This window comes from Triticum urartu, chromosome 2 (assembly GCF_003073215.2).
Source record: "Triticum urartu cultivar G1812 chromosome 2, Tu2.1, whole genome shotgun sequence".
Lineage (NCBI taxonomy): Eukaryota > Viridiplantae > Streptophyta > Magnoliopsida > Poales > Poaceae > Triticum > Triticum urartu.
Genome location: NC_053023.1, coordinates 172,933,899 through 172,950,915, shown reverse-complemented (window position 1 = coordinate 172,950,915; position 17,017 = coordinate 172,933,899).

The following is a 17,017-nucleotide window of genomic DNA, read 5'->3' as shown; positions in this document are numbered from 1 at the left end:
ACCAAAAAAGCTTCTCCGTGGCACACTCTTCCTGCACATGGTAAAATTGCAATGCCTCGGAGGCACTCTTCGGCAGGTCTAAAAAAGGGTCCAGAGAACTCCACATTTGGTTCAACGGGGAATACTTCGGATCACCGAACTTCGTCTGTAATAAGAAGGGCTTACCAGCCGCTATCTCCCCAGCTTGCCGGATCTCTTCCCAAGCCACTCTAGACTCAGACCGTGCTTCTTTCGCTTCTTGCACTGCCTTGTCGAGATCGGCCATTCTGGTCTTGTTATCCTTCTCAAGGAATTCGCACCGGATGGTGGTCTCCTCCAGTTTGCGTGCCAGGGTAGTAATTCTTTCCTCACATTGGCGCCGAACAGCCTGTTCAGTTTTTAATTCTTAAGTCGCCCTATGGGCAGCCAGATTACTCGTTCGGGTTTGTTCCTTGGCAAGGACAAGCTCAGCCCACAGGGCCTCCACCGCAGGAGCACCATTTGTAGTTACACATGTCTCAGTATACAATTCCAGCTTCACGCTCATGTTATCATGCATAAATATACTGGATGGCTCAAAAACATACCTTGCGCCTCGTCAAGACGCTTGTTGATCAGCGTGATGTCATCATCTGCCTCATCAATCTTTCGCTGCAGATCCGCAACCTCCGCGGATCGGGCAGTTGCAGGGGAAGTAATAGCCTGTGTTACAAGTAGTCATATTATTTCCTGGATAAATATTTTTTATCCTCTAATTGCCTCCCTCGGGGATCCTATTAGAGTCTCAGGGGCTACTATCTATACATAGGAGTATTTTGTGAATATACACAATTGAAAGCATTACATCACAAACCTCGAAACCTCTTAGCAGGCTTGTGAAGGCTTCACTCAATCCGCTTTTCACGGACAGGACCTTTTTAACCACCGTACCCGTCAAGTTACGATGGTCTTCGGAGACGGACGCCTATTGCAACATGTTCGTCAATATATCTAGCATTTCTGGGTTTCCGAAAGTAGCCGTAGCAACACGGCCTCCCTTCAAAGGGATCCATTCATTCACCCCTAGAGTTGTCTCCGACTGAAAGCCGGACAGTCCGGGGCCTTCATTGTTGATCCCCGGACCCTGGGCTACCGAAGCATCAGGTTCAGTTCGTGTTTCCATCACCCTTTGCATCGCTTGCGAATCAGGAGAGACCCTCCGGGATGACACCTCGAGGTCATCCACTGTGATGCCCCGAGACCGATGTGCCAGGTGTCGTCCAGTTATTCGCTGTTGTTGCCTTGTCATTGCTTGCGTGTCTTGCATTGCATATCATGTCATCATGTGCATTTCATTTGCATACGTGTTCGTCTCATGCATCCGAGCATTTTCCCTGTTGTCCGTTTTGCATTCCGGCGCTCCTATCTCCTCCGGTGGTCATTTCTACCTTCTTCTCGTGTGTGGGGATTAAACATTTCCGGATTGGACCGAGACTTGCCAAGCGGCCTTGGTTTACTACCAGTAGACCGCCTGTCAAGTTTCGTACCATTTGGACTTCGTTTGATGCTCCAACGGTTAACCGAGGGACCGAAAAGGCCTCGTGTGTGTTGCGGCCCAACACCCCTCCAAAGTGGCCCAAAACCCACCTAAACCACTTCCATACTCTCGGTCGTTCGATCACGATCGCGTGGCCGAAAACCGCACCTCATTTGGACTCTCCTAGCTCCCTCTACCTATAAATATGTGATCCCTTCCGAAAATCCCGTAGTCCAAACCCTAAAAACTCCTCCGCGCGCCGCCGGACACTTCCTCCCGCGCCGGCCGGACATGTCCACCCCGGCGCCACATCACTTCGGCCAACCAGAGGCTGCCACATCAGCGCGGCCGCCCCTCTCATCCACTCACGACGTGCCACGTCACCACCGCGCCCTCTCTCTCCTCGCGCCGCCGCCGTGGCCCGCGGAGCCCATCCGGGGCCCGCGCGAGCCCGAATCTCGCTGCCGCCCGACCCGCTTCGTCTCGCCCAACGCCGGCTGGCCCCCGCCGCTTGCCGGACTCCACCACCTTCGCCGGCGCCGCCCATCGCCGCTAACCGGCCACTCTCTCGCGCCGCCGAAGCCCGCGAGCATCCGCGCACGTCGCCGTTCCGCCCAGAGACCCGAGCCCCGCCTCTTCACGCCCGTTCGCCGCCTCGTCTTCTCGTCGGCCGGGGACCTCGCCGGAGCCCGACCTCGTCAACCCCGGCGATCGGAGTTTCAACCTCTCCACGCAGCGACCCCGGGTCGAGCTCTTTCGACCGCCCACGCCACGCGTCACCCGCGCCCCGATCCGGTCGCCGGACCGGTCGTCTGCACCACCACGCCGGAGTTCCGACCTCCTTCGTCGCCGGAGTAGCGCCGACGTCGCCGTTGACTTCGTCCCCGCCAGATCTGCACGGCTCCGTTCCTGTATGGCCACGTCCACCGAACCAAACACGTCGCCCGAGCCCGGATCTCCTCGTCCCGTACCACTCCGTCCATTTTCCCCGAGAGGTGGTAAATTCTACTAAGTCCCCGAGATTTCCACGTTTCATATGCACATGTTCATCGTGTCGTAACTTTGCATCCGTAGCTCCGATTCATGCATATAGCATATCAAAATGTTCGCCTCAGAGAGTACATTATTTCATATCATTGCATCATTTTCATTTGCATTCATCTTGATGCCCGAAATGCTGTTGTAAGAGTGCTACTTGAGATAATTGTCAGATCTGCTGCTCCATTTAGATATTTGTCATTTTTGTCATGTTTATTGTGTGCATGATATGCCCATGAGCTATACATATGTTTTGTTAAGGGTTTTGCCATCTTTCCAGTGGTGCAACCCATGTATTTTTGTGAGGTGTGTGCTGACTAGACCAAGCTTGCAAAGTGAGGCACTTGGTAATGCTGATTTCAGGGACTTAGCATTTCCACCAAGTCCTTGAGCTGTTTATCTCATTTGGCCATATGTTCATGTTGTTTCCTAGTGATCCGTGCCTCTTTTGAGGATGATCAGTAAGGATGTTTTGTTAATCTTGTAGTGCTCTATCCATCCATGTCTTTGTTTGCAATTATGGAGCACCCTAGCTTGAGTCAATCGAGCTCTACTTTTGTCATTTCGTGAATCTGGGCAGATTGTCTACTTGTTAGCGATTTTGCCGATGATGTTGTAGTTGATCCGTGCATGCTATGTTATTGTTCTTGCCATGTCTAGCTTGTATTTTGTGTATTCTTGATGGATGTATGCTTAGTTTGTCATGACTTGGTCTGTAGTGAGTGCATCGAGCTCGTGAACATGCCTACTTGATATCTGTTTCAGCATGCTCCAGTTTTCACTAAGTCTGAGAACTGATTTTGTTTTTGCCATGTTCACATGCTTGCAATTGTATTTTCTGATTCCTTTTGGCTCAAGGTCACTAAGGGACTTTTGTTAAGCTCTTTGAGTAGCTCAATGCCATGCCTTACTTTGCCATGTTCAGGTCCTATAGCATATAGTGTTGTTGCTCCGAAGAGTGCTATCTGATCTGAAATTCCAGACAAGTGTTAATTTCACTAAGTCTGAGATCTGTTTACCATATGCATTTTTGCCATGCTTGTTTGAACCTGTTAATGGATGAATTGGCCGTAGCTCAGTGCTAGACTTTTGTTAAGCATAATGAATGCATCCCTGCCATGTATTTTTTTTGTCTTGTTTGGGTGCTGTAGCATGTTCATCTTGTTGCATTTAGATGGCTACTTGCTGTAAATCGCAGAACGTGGTCATATTTGAATTGCTTGCCATTTCCAAACCGTAACTCTGATTCCGGCGTTCTTTATATCGTTTTCAAGCGATTTCATCTCATCTTTCCAGTGGCACACTTGGTTTTCCAATTTGAGGCCAGATTCATGCATTCCTTGTCACATCATGCATATGCATCGCACACCGCATCCCGCATATCATACCATGTTCATGTGTTGGTTGTTTACTATGTTGTGTGCTTCTTTTCCGGTGTTTGCTTCTTAGGGTTGGTTCCGATAACGTTGCATTTGTGAGGATCCATTCGACTACGTCCGTTTGTCTTCTTCATGGACTCGTTCTTCTTCCTTGCGGGATTTCAGGCAAGATGATCATACCCTCGAAATCACTACTATCTTTGCTTTGCTAGATGCTCGCTCTTTTGCTATGCCTATGCTGCGATAACTACCACTTGCTTATCATTCCACCCATATTGTTGAACCAAGCCTCTAACCCACCTTGTCCTAGCAAACCGTTGTTTGGCTATGTTACAGCTTTGCTCAGCCCCTCTTATAGCGTTGTTAGTTGCAGGTGAAGATTGAAGTTTGTTCTTGTTGGAACATGGAGATGTTGTTCCTTGTTGGAACATGTTTACTTGTTGGGATATCACAGTATATCTTATTTCAATTAATGCATCTATATACTTGGTAAAGGGTGGAAGGCTCGGCCTTATGCCTGGTGTTTTGTTCCACTCTTGCCGCCCTAGTTTCCGTCATATCGGTGTTATGTTCCCGGATTTTGCGTTCCTTACGCGGTTGGGTAATAATGGGAACCCCTTGACAGTTCGCCTTAAGTAAAGCTCTTCCAGCAATGCCCAACATTGGTTTTACCATTTGGCACCTAGCCTTTTTTTCTTTTCCCTTGGGAGTCGCACTCCTGAGGGTCATCATTATTTTACCCCCCCCCCGCTGGGCCAGTGCTCCTCTGAGTGTTGGTCCAACTGAGCGATGTTCGAGGCTACCAGGGGCAACTCTGGGCTGGCTTACCCAACGTCTTGCTCATCCGGTGTGCCCTGAGAACGAGATATGTGCAGCTCCTATCGGGATTTGTAGGCACATCTGGGTGGTGTTGCTGGTTCAGTTTTACCCTGTCGAAATGTCTTGTAGAACCGGGATACCGAGTCTGATCGGAATGTCTCGGGAGGAGGTCTATTCCTTTGTTGAACGTGAGAGCTTGTGATGGGCTAAGTTGGGACACCCCTGCAGGGTTTTGAACTTTCGAAAGCCGTGCCCGCGGTTATGGGCAGATGGGAATTTGTTAACGTCCAGTTGTAGAAAACCTGAACTTGACCTTAATTAAAATGTATCAACCGCGTGTGTAACCGTGATGGTCTCTTTCCGGCGGAGTCCGGGAAGTGAACACGGTGTTGGAGTAATGCTTGACATAGGTTGTTCTAGGATCACTTCTTGATCATAGTTTATCATCCGTGCTTTTGCCTTCTCTTCTCGCTCTCATTTGCGTATGTTAGCCACCACATATGCTAGTCGCTTGCTGCAGCTCCACCTCATACCTTTACCTTACCCATAAGCTTAAATAGTCTTGATCGCGAGGGTGTGAGATTGCTGAGTCCCTATGGCTCACAGATACTTCCAAAACCAGCTTGCAGGTGCCGATGAGTCCGTGCAGATGACGCAACCAAGCTCAGGAGGAGCTCGATGAAGATCTTGTCCTTTGTGTTGTTTCGTTCTAGTTGATCAGTAGTGGAGCCCAGTTGGGGTCGATCGGGGACCTTGTCGCATTTGGGGTTCTTCTTTTATTTTGGTTCCGTAGTCGGGCCTTGATTGTATTTGGATGATGTAATGCTTTATTCTTTTAATTGTGTGAAGTGGCGATTGTAAGCCAACTATGTATCTTTTCCCCTTTTGTATTACATTGGTTGTGTGAAGATTACCTCACTTGCGACATTGCTTTCAATGCGGTTATGCCTCTAAGTCGTGCTTCGACACGTGGGAGATATAGCCACATCGAGGGCGTTACATCCACCTTATTGGGCAAGGAGACTAGTGGAGCTGTCTCGCTTTCCATCATCTCTGGGAGAAGGTCTCCTGAGGAAGACGGCTGTTTAGAAAGATTGTGTGCTGAGCTGCAAAGAACTTACATTTTAGATGTTACCCTGGTCACAGGGGAGGAACGGGGTATGTGTAAAATGCCCTTGTTTGCTTATGACTTAGCCTTGGCCTTGCTGGAGGACTGCGCGATAATGTCGTCCTTCAAGCCCGAGCCGCCCGACAGGGGCATCTTGCCTCGCTTGGGAGCCTTTTCTTCCCAATCTTCGGAGATGTCCCTTTTCTTGCCATGGGGGGAATGAATGTTGGATTCCCCTTTACTTTTGCCTTTGGGCGATGAGATTTTCATCTCCCCGGACATGGCGTCTAAAATATCTTCGGGATGGAGGCCCTCTTTGGTCCTCCAGCTCCCCATCTTGTCCTCCTTCGCAGGCATCTGGTATAGTGCCGGAGGCAGCATCCTTGTTAATACGGGATCCGCTGGGGCTTCGGGAAGGGGGGCCGAACACCTAATTAGTTCCGCTTTCTTTATCCAGCCCTGAAAGAAGATACTTTTTTTGGTAACATATCACGATATACTTAACTACAAAGTGTTCGAAAGGCAAGGGCTTACCATGGTGTCCGGACAGTTGCAGTCAAGGCCGATGTCTTCGGAAGTGTCCGACCAATGTTTTCGTTTCCCAAAAAACATCTTCCACATCCCTTTGTGTGTAGCACCGAAGAAGTGTTGGAGGGCTCGTGGCCCTTCCGGATTAAACTCCCACATGCGAAGAGGCCTACGCTGGCATGGCAGGATTCGGTGGATCAGCATCACTTGAATCACGTTGACAAGAACGATGTCCTTCTCAAGGAGGGTTTGGATGCGGCTCTGTAGAGTCCGCACTTCATCAACTGATCCCAAGTGCATCCCCTTATTGACCCATGATGCAAGCTGTAATGGAGGGCCAGAGAGGAATGCAGGTGTAGCTGCCCACTTGGTGCTATGAGGTTCCATAACGTAGAACCACTCTCGCTGCCATTGATTGGAAGCTTCGGTGAAAGAGCCTTTTGTCCAGGGAGTGTTGGTAAGTTGGCTTACTAAAGCACCGCCGCACTCCACTTGTTCCCCGTCGACTACCTTTGGCTTTACACCAATGGTCTTGAGCCATAAGCCGAAGTGTGGGGGGATTCGGAGGAAGGCTTCACACGTGACAATAAACGCTGAGAAGTGAAGGAAAGAATCTGGAGCTAGATCGTGAAAATCTAGTTCGTAATAAAACATGAGCCCCCGGACAAAGGGGTGGAGAGCGAACCTTAGCCCTTAGAGGAAGTGAGAGACAAATACATCCCTCCCGCCAGATCTGGGAGTCGGAACATCCTGTCCTTGAGCAGGGAGCCTGTGGTGGATCTCCACGGTCAGGTATCTGGCCGCTCAAAGCTTTGCAATATCCTCCTCTGTGACAAAGGAAGCCACCCATCGACCTTGAGGGCTGGGTCCGGACATGATGGGGGAGCTTAGAGTAATGAAGTCGGACCTTGGGTACTAAAACTCGAGGTTGGAAAGGTTGAGGAGAGGTTTGGCATAAAAGTACAACCCTTGGTTCCTTTATGAAGGTAGCGAGTATTGAATGCCTCCTCCTAAGCCTAAAAACCTGCATATTCCCAAGGAATCTTTCCAGTAGAACGGTTGGGTTACCCACGCTCGTATTAATGAGGGTCCCGCAATAAGGGGACACGATCTCTACTTCGATAGAATGTGCCAATAAAAACCGCGCCTCGAAACATGGAATAGGAAACGGTTCGAAATAACAACCGAACAGACGCGATGTCATCATGCAAAAAGTTGTCAGCAGATGGGACTCGTGAAATATTATATTCCCTGTGGTTGTGTGTGGTACTTGTGTTGCAGATCTGGACACCTTCGTTTTATCCAAAGACTATCTTGGAGTATTTAGGAAGTGGAACCCACCTTGCAATGCCGAAGACAATCTGCGCGTCGGACACATCATCATTGAAGCCTGGTTCAGGGGCTACCGAGGGAGTCCTGTGTTGGGGAACGTAGTAATTTCAAAAAAATTCCTACGCACACGCAAGATCATGGTGATGCATAGCAACAAGATGGGAGAGTGTGATCTACGTACCCTTGTAGACCGACAGGGGAAGCGTTAGCACAACGCGGTTGATGTAGTCGTACGTCTTCACGGCCCAACCGATCAAGCACCGAAACTATGACACCTCTGAGTTTTAGCACACGTTCAGCTCGATGACGATCCCCGGACTCCGATCCAGCAAAGTGTCGGGGAAGAGTTCCATCAGCACGTTGGCGTGGTGACGATCTTGATGTTCTACCGTCACAGGGCTTCGCCTAAGCACCACTACAATATTATCGAGGATTATGGTGGAAGGGGGCACCGCACACGGCTAAGAAAACGATCACGTGGATCAACTTGTGTCTAGGGGTGCCCCCTGCCCCCATATATAAAGGAGCAAGGGGAGGAGGCCGGCCGGCCCTATTGGCACGCCAAGGAGGAGTCCTCCTCCTAGTAGGAGTAGGACTCCTACTAGGAGGGGGAAAGGAAGTGGGAGGGAGAAGGAAAGGGGGGCGCCGCCCCCCCTCTCCTAGTCCAATTCGGACCAGGGGGAAGGATGCGCACGGCCCACCCTGGCTGCCCTTCTCTCTCTCCACTAAGGCCCATATGGCCTATTACTTCTCCCGGGGGGTTCCGGTAACCCTCCGGTACTCCGGTTTTCCCCGAAATCACCCGAAACACTTCCGGTGTCCGAATATAGTCGTCCAATATATCAATCTTTATGCCTCGACCATTTCGAGACTCCTCGTTATGTCCGTGGTCACATCCGGGACTCCGAACTAACTTTGGTACATCAAAACTCATAAACTCATAATATAAGTGTCATCGAAACCTTAAGCGTGCGGACCCTATGGGTTCGAGAACAATGTAGACATGAGCGAGACATGTCTCCGGTCAATAACCAATAGCGGAACCTGGATGCTCATATTGGCTCCCACATATTCTATGAAGATCTTTATCGGTCAGACCGCATAACAACATACGTTGTTCCCTTTGTCATCGGTATGTTACTTGCCCGAGATTCGATCGTCGGTATCTTGATACCTAGTTTAATCTTGTTACCGGCAAGTCTCTTTACTCGTTTCGTAATACATCATCTCGCAACTAACTCATTAGTTGCAATGCTTGCAAGGCTTATGTGATGTGCATTACCGAGAGGGCCCAGAGATACCTCTCCAACAATCGGAGTGACAAATCCTAATCTTGAAATACGCCAACCCAACATTTACCTTTGGAGACACCTATAGAGCTCCTTTATAATCACCCTATTACGTTGTGACGTTTGGTAGCACACAAAGTGTTCCTTCGGCAAACGGGTATTGCATAATCTCATAGTCATAGGAACATGTATAAGTCATGAAGAAAGCAATAGCAACATACTAAACGATCGGGTGCTAAGCTAATGGAATGGGTCATGTCAATCACATCATTCTCCTAATAATGTGATCCCATTAATCAAGTGACAACACATGTATATGGTTAGGAAACATAACCATCTTTGATTAACGAGCTAGTCAAGTAGAGGCATACTAGTGACGTTTAGTTTGTCTATGTATTCACACATGTATTATGTTTCCGGATAATACAATTCTAGCATGAATAATAAACATTTATCATGATATAAGGAAATAAAATAATAACATTATTATTGCCTCTAGGGCATATTTCCTTCAGTCTCCCACTTGCACTAGAGTCAATAATCTAGATTACACAGTAATGATTCTAACACCCATGGAGCTTTTGTGCTGATCATGTTTTGCTCGTGGAAGAGGCTTAGTCAACGGGTCTGCAACATTCAGATCCGTATGTATCTTGCAAATCTCTATGTCTCCCACCTGGACTAGATCCCGGATGGAATTGAAGCGTCTCTTGACGTGCTTGGTTCTCTTGTGAAATCTGGATTCCTTTGCTAAGGCAATTGCACCAGTATTGGCACAAAAGATTTTCATTGGACCCGATGCACTAGGTATGACACCTAGATCAGATATGAACTCCTTCATCCAGACTCCTTCGTTTGCTACTTCCGAAGCAGCTATGTACTCCGCTTCACATGTAGATCCCGCCACAACGCTTTGTTTAGAACTGCGCCAACTGACAGCTCCACCGTTTAATGTAAACACGTATCCGGTTTGCGATTTAGAATGGTCCGAATCAGTGTCAAATCTTGCATCAACGTAACCATTTACGATGAGCTCTTTGTCACCTCCATATATGAGAAACATATCCTTAGTCCTTTTCAGGTATTTCAGGATGTTCTTGACCGCTGTCCAGTGATCCACTCCTGGATTACTTTGGTACCTCCCTGCTAGACTTATAGCAAGACACACATCAGGTCTGGTACACAACATTGCATACATGATAGAGCCTATGGCTGAAGCATAGGGAACATCTTTCATTTTCTCTCTATCTTCTGCATTGGTCGGGCATTGAGTCTTACTCAATTTCACACCTTGTAACACAGGCAAGAATCCTTTCTTTGCTTGATCCATTTTGAACTTCTTCAAAATTTTGTCAAGGTATGTGCTTTGTGAAAGTCCAATTAAGCGTCTTGATCTATCTCTATAGATCTTAATGCCCAATATGTAAGCAGCTTCACCGAGGTCTTTCATTGAAAAACTCTTATTCAACTATCCCTTTATGCTATTCAGAAATTCTATATCATTTCCGATTAGTAATATGTCATCTACATATAATATCAGAAATGCTACAGAGCTCCCACTCACTTTCTTGTAAATACAGGCTTCTCCAAAAGTCTGTACAAAACCAAATGCTTTGATCACACTATCAAAGCGTTTATTCCAACTCCGAGAAGCTTGCACCAGTCCATAAATGGATCGCTGGAGCTTGCACACTTTGTTAGCTCCCTTTGGATCGACAAAACCTTCCGGTTGCATCATATACAACTCTTCTTCCAGAAATCCATTCAGGAATGCAGTTTTGACATCCATCTGCCAAATTTCATAATTATAAAATGCGGCAATTGCTAACATGATTCGGACAGACTTAAGCATCGCTACGGGTGAGAAGGTCTCATCGTAGTTAATCCCTTGTCGAAAACCTTATGCGACAAGTCGAGCTTTGTAGACAGTAATATTACCATCAACGTCAGTCTTCTTCTTAAAGATCCATTTATTATCAATTGCTTGCCGATCATTGGGCAAGTCAACCAAAGTCCATACCTTGTTCTCATACATGGATCCCATCTCAGATTTCATGGCTTCAAGCCATTTTGCGGAATCTGGGCTCACCATCGCTTCTTCATAGTTCGTAGGTTCATCATGATCTAGCAGCATGACTTCCAGAATAGGATTACCGTACCACTCTGGTGCGGATCTTACTCTGGTTGATCTACAAGGTTCAGTAGTACCTTGTTCTGAAGTTTCATGATCATCATCATTAGCTTCCTCACTAATTGGTGTAGGTGTCACAGAAACTGGTTTCTGTGATGTACTACTTTCCAATAAGGGAGCAGGTACAGTTACCTCGTCAAGTTCTACTTTCCTCCCACTCACTTCTTTCGAGAGAAACTCCTTCTCTAGAAAGTTTCCGAATTTAGCAACAAAAGTCTTGCCTTCGGATCTGTGATAGAAGGTGTATCCAATAGTTTCCTTTGGATATCCTATGAAGACACATTTTTCCGATTTGGGTTCAAGCTTATCAGGTTGAAGTTTTTTCACATAAGCATCGCAGCCCCAAACTTTCAGAAATGACAACTTCGGTTTCTTGCCAAACCACAGTTCATAAGGCATCGTCTCAACGGATTTTGATGGTGCCCTATTTAACGTGAATGCGGCCGTCTCTAGAGCATATCCCCAAAACGATAGCGGTAAATCAGTAAGAGACATCATAGATCGCACCATATCTAGTAAAGTACGATTACGACGTTCGGACACACCATTACGCTGTGGTGTTATGGGTGGCGTGAGTTGCGAAACTATTTCACATTGTTCCAAATGTACACCAAACTCGTAACTCAAATATTCTCCTCCATGATCAGATCGTAGGAATTTTATTTTCTTGTTACGATGATTTTCAACTTCACTCTGAAATTCTTTGAACTTTTCAAACGTTTCAGACTTATGTTTCATTAAGTAGATATACCCATATCTTCTTAAGTCATCTGTGAAGGTGAGAAAATAACGATATCCGCCACGAGCCTCAACATTCATTGGACCACATACATCTGTATGTATGATTCCAACAAATCTGTTGCTCTCTCCATAGTACCGGAGAACGGTGTTTTTGTCATCATGTACCATTGTAGACCGACAGCGGAAGCGTTAGCACAACGCGGTTGATGTAGTCGTACGTCTTCACGGCCCGACCGATCAAGCACCGAAACTACGGCATCTCCGAGTTTTAGCACACGTTCAGCTCGATGACGATCCCTGGACTCCGATCCAGCAAAGTGTCGGGGAAGAGTTCCATCAGCACGTTGGCGTGGTGACGATCTTGATGTTCTACCGTCACAGGGCTTCGCCTAAGCACCGCTACAATATTATCGAGGATTATGGTGGAAGGGGGCACCGCACACGGCTAAGAAAACGATCACGTGGATCAACTTGTGTCTAGGGGTGCCCCCTGCCCCCATATATAAAGGAGCAAGGGGAGGAGGCCGGCCGGCCCTATTGGCACGCCAAGGAGGAGTCCTCCTCCTAGTAGGAGTAGGACTCCTACTAGGAGGGGGAAAGGAAGTGGGAGGGAGAAGGAAAGGGGGGCGCCGCCCCCCCCCCCTCTCCTAGTCCAATTCGGACCAGGGGGAAGGATGCGCGCGGCCACCCTGGCTGCCCTTCTCTCTCTCCACTAAGGCCCATATGGCCCATTACTTCTCCCGGGGGGGGGGGGGTCCGGTAACCCTCCGGTACTCCGGTTTTCTCCGAAATCACCCGGAACACTTCCGGTGTCCGAATATAGCCGTCCAATATATCAATCTTTATGTCTCGGCCATTTTGAGACTCCTCGTTATGTCTGTGATCACATCCGGGATTCCGAACTAACTTCGGTACATCAAAACTCATAAACTCATAATATAACTATCATCGAAACCTTAAGCGTGCGGACCCTACGGGTTCGAGAATAATGTAGACATGACCGAGACATGTCTCCGGTCAATAACCAATAGCGGAACCTGTATGCTCATATTGGCTCCCACATATTCTACGAAGATCTTTATCGGTCAGACCGCATAACAACATACGTTGTTCCCTTTGTCATCGGTATGTTACTTGCCCGAGATTCGATCGTCGGTATCTCAATACCTAGTTTAATCTCGTTACCGGCAAGTCTCTTTACTCGTTTCATACTACATCATCTCGCAACTAACTCATTAGTTGCAATGCTTGCAAGGCTTATGTGATGTGCATTACCGAGAGGGCCCAGAGATACCTCTCCGACAATCGGAGTGACAAATCCTAATCTCGAAATACGCCAACCCAACATTTACCTTTGGAGACACCTGTAGAGCTCCTTTATAATCACCCAATTACGTTGTGACGTTTGGTAGCACACAAAGTGTTCCTCTGGCAAACGGGAGTTGCATAATCTCATAGTCATAGGAACATGTATAAGTCATGAAGAAAGCAATAGCAACATACTAAACGATCGGGTGCTAATCTAATGGAATGGGTCATGTCAATCACATCATTCTCCTAATAATGTGATCCCATTAATCAAATGACAACACATGTCTATGGTTAGGAAACATAACCATCTTTGATTAACGAGCTAGTCAAGTAGAGGCATACTAGTGATGTTTAGTTTGTCTATGTATTCACACAAGTATTATGTTTCCGGATAATACAATCTAGCATGAATAATAAACATTTATCATGATATAAGGAAATAAAATAATAACATTATTATTTCCTCTAGGGCATATTTCCTTCATCCTGGACTAAGGGGTCCACGGGTGTCCGATCTATTGGATATGGGCCAGACTGATGGCCGTAAGGATACAAAGACCGAAGACTCTACCCGTGTCCGGATAGGACTCTCCTTGGCGTGGAAGGCAAGCTTGGCGACCAAACTATGAAGATTCCTTTCTCTGTAACCCCCTTGTGTAACCCTGGATCCCTCTTGTGTCTATATAAACCAGAGGGCTAGGTCCGTAGATAGGCCGAATCCTCATAATCATAGCCAGGTTAGACTTTTAGGGTTTAGCACTTAAGATCTCGTGGTAGATCAACTCTTGTAATACTCATATTCATCAAGATCAATCAAGCAGGAAGTAGGGTATTACTTCCATAGAGAGGGCCCGAACCTGGGTAAACATTGTGTCCCCCGTCTCCTATTACCATTGATCCTAGACGCACAGTTCAGGACCCCCTACCCAAGATCCGCCGATTTTGACACCGACAACAGCGCCTGGAGCAGCAGCGCGTGCGAGAGTCGGGGCAGCTGGTCGTGTAGCAGCATCTCGGGTAGCGGGTGAGGCTACATGTCAGTCGACTGACTTTTTCATCTCTGGTCATTCGATTTTCCAGCCATTGGATACGAAATCAAGGGCATGCAGTTCATCTTCAACCTCCACTCCCCTGAGCCGCCAGCCACCACCGACCCCCGCCGCCCGCGGTCGGCGGCGCTCCCGCGCCGCCTCGCCCGCCCCGAAACCACTTCCCACTGCCGGTCCGCCACCGCCCCGACCATCCCTCTAGGCCCCCCATGCCGAGCTTTTTCTCCGGCGATCCCCACGCCACCGCCCCACCACCGCCCCCACCCTGAACCCTAAGATAGATAGTGGGGGTACCTATCCGGCGAGTGATACATCTCCAACGTATCTATAATTTTTGATTGCTCCATGCTATATTATCTACTGTTTTGGGCAATATTGGGCTTTATTTTCCACTTTTTTAATTATTTTTGGGCCTAACCTATTAACCGGAGGCCCAGCCTAGATTTGCTGTTTTATGCCTATTTCAGTGTTTCGAAGAAAAGGAATATCAAACGGAGTCGAAACGGAACGAAATCAACTGGAGAAGTTATTTTTGGAAGGAAACCTACCGGTTAGACTTGGACCCTATGTCAGAAGATGAAGGAGGAGCTCACGAGGGTAGGGGCGCGCCCACCCCCCTGGGGCGCGCCCCCCTGCCTCGTGCCCCCCTTCGGTCCACCGACGTAATCCTTTCACCCATATATACCCACGTATCATAAAACTTCCAGAACGGAGATTAGATCGGGAGTTCCGCCGCCAGAAGCCTCCGTAGCCACCGAAAACCAATCTAGACCCGTTCCGGCACCCTGCCGGAGGGGGAATCCTTCTCCGGTGCTCTCCATGACGAGGAGGGAGTAGTTCTCCCTCGGGGCTGAGGGTATGTACCAGTAGCTATGTGTTTGATCTCTCTCTCTCTCGTCTTCTTGAGGTGATACGATCTTGATGTATCGCGAGCTTTGATAGTTGGATCCTATGTTTCTCCTCCCCCTCTTCTCTCTTGTAATGAATTGAGTTTCCCCTTTGAAGTAATCTTATCGGATTGAGTCTTTAAAGATTTGAGAACACTTGATGTATGTCTTGACGTGCGTATCTGTGGTGACAATGGGATACCATGTGATTCACTTGATGTATGTTTTGGTGATCAACTTGCGGGTTCCGCCTATGAAACTATGCATAGGGGTTGGCACACGTTTTCGTCGTGATTCTCCGGTAGAAACTTCGGGGCACTCTTTGAGGTCCTTTGTGTTGGTTGAATAGATGAATCTGAGATTGTGTGACGCATATCGTATAATCATACGCACGGATACTTTAGGTGACATTGGAGTATCTAGGTGAAAATATGGTTTTGGTTGATTTGTGTCTTAAGGTGTTATTCCAGTACGAACTCTAGGGCTGTTTGTGAAACTTATAGGAATAGCCCAATGGATTGATTGGAAGGAATAACTTTGAGGTGGTTTCTTACCCTACCACAATCTCTTCGTTCGTTCTCCGCTATTAGTGACTTTGGAGTGATTCTTTGTTGCATGTTGAGGGATAGTTATGTGATCCAATTATGTTAGTATTGTTGAGGGAACTTACACTAACGAAAGTATGAACCCTAGGCCTTATTTCCACACATTGCAATACCATTTACGCTCACTTTTACCATTAGTTACCTTGCTGTTATTATAATTTCAGATTACAAATACATTTATCTACCATCCATATTGCACTTGGATCACCATCTCTTCGCTGAACTAGTGCACCTATACAATTTACCATTGTATTGGGTGTGTTGGGGACACAAGAGACTCTTTGTTATTTGGTTGCAGGGTTTCTTGAGAGAGACCATATTCATCCTACGCCTCCTACGGATTGACAAACCTTAGTTCATCCACTTGAGGGAAATTTGCTACTGTCCTACAAACCTCTGCACTTGGAGGCCCAACAACGTCTACAAGAAGAAGGTTGTGTAGTAGACATCAAGCTCTTTTCTGGCGCCGTTGCCGGGGAGGTTAGCGCTTGAAGGTATATCTTTAGATCTTGCAATTGAGTCTTTTAGTTTATTGTTTTATCACTAGTTTAGTTTATAAAAGAAAACTATAAAAAATGGAATTGAGTTTTCCTCATACGCTTCACCTTTTTAGTATCTTTCGTGAGTATGATGGAAAGGATAATTGTGCTCAAGTGCTAGAAGAAGAAATCTATAAAATGTTTGGCACTAAATATTTGAATGATGAGCATGATTGCAATGTTTTTAATATGAATTCCTTGAATATCCATGATGCTAAGGATATGCAAAGCCACAAGCTTGGGGAAGCTATGTTTGATGAAGATGATATTTTTTGTCCCCCAAGCTTTGATGAGCAAATTTACTATGATGAAAGCATGCCTCCTATCTATGATGATTATTGTGATGACACGTATGCTTTAAAGAATAATGATAACCATGAAACTTGTCATCTTGATCTTAATTTTTAATCACATGATAGTTATTTTGTTGAGTTTGCTCCCACTACTATTCATGAGAAGAAATTTGCTTATGTGGAGAGTAGTAAATTTTCTATACTTGTAGATCATGAAAATAATGCTTTAGGTTGTGGTTATATTGTTGAATTCATTCATGATGCTACTGAAAATTATTATGAGGGAGGAATATATGCTTGTAGGAATTGCAATAATATCAAGTTTCCTCTCTATGTGCTTAAAATTTTGAAGTTATGCTTGTTTTGCCTTCCTATGCTAGTTGATTATTGTTCCCATAAGTTGTTTGCTCACA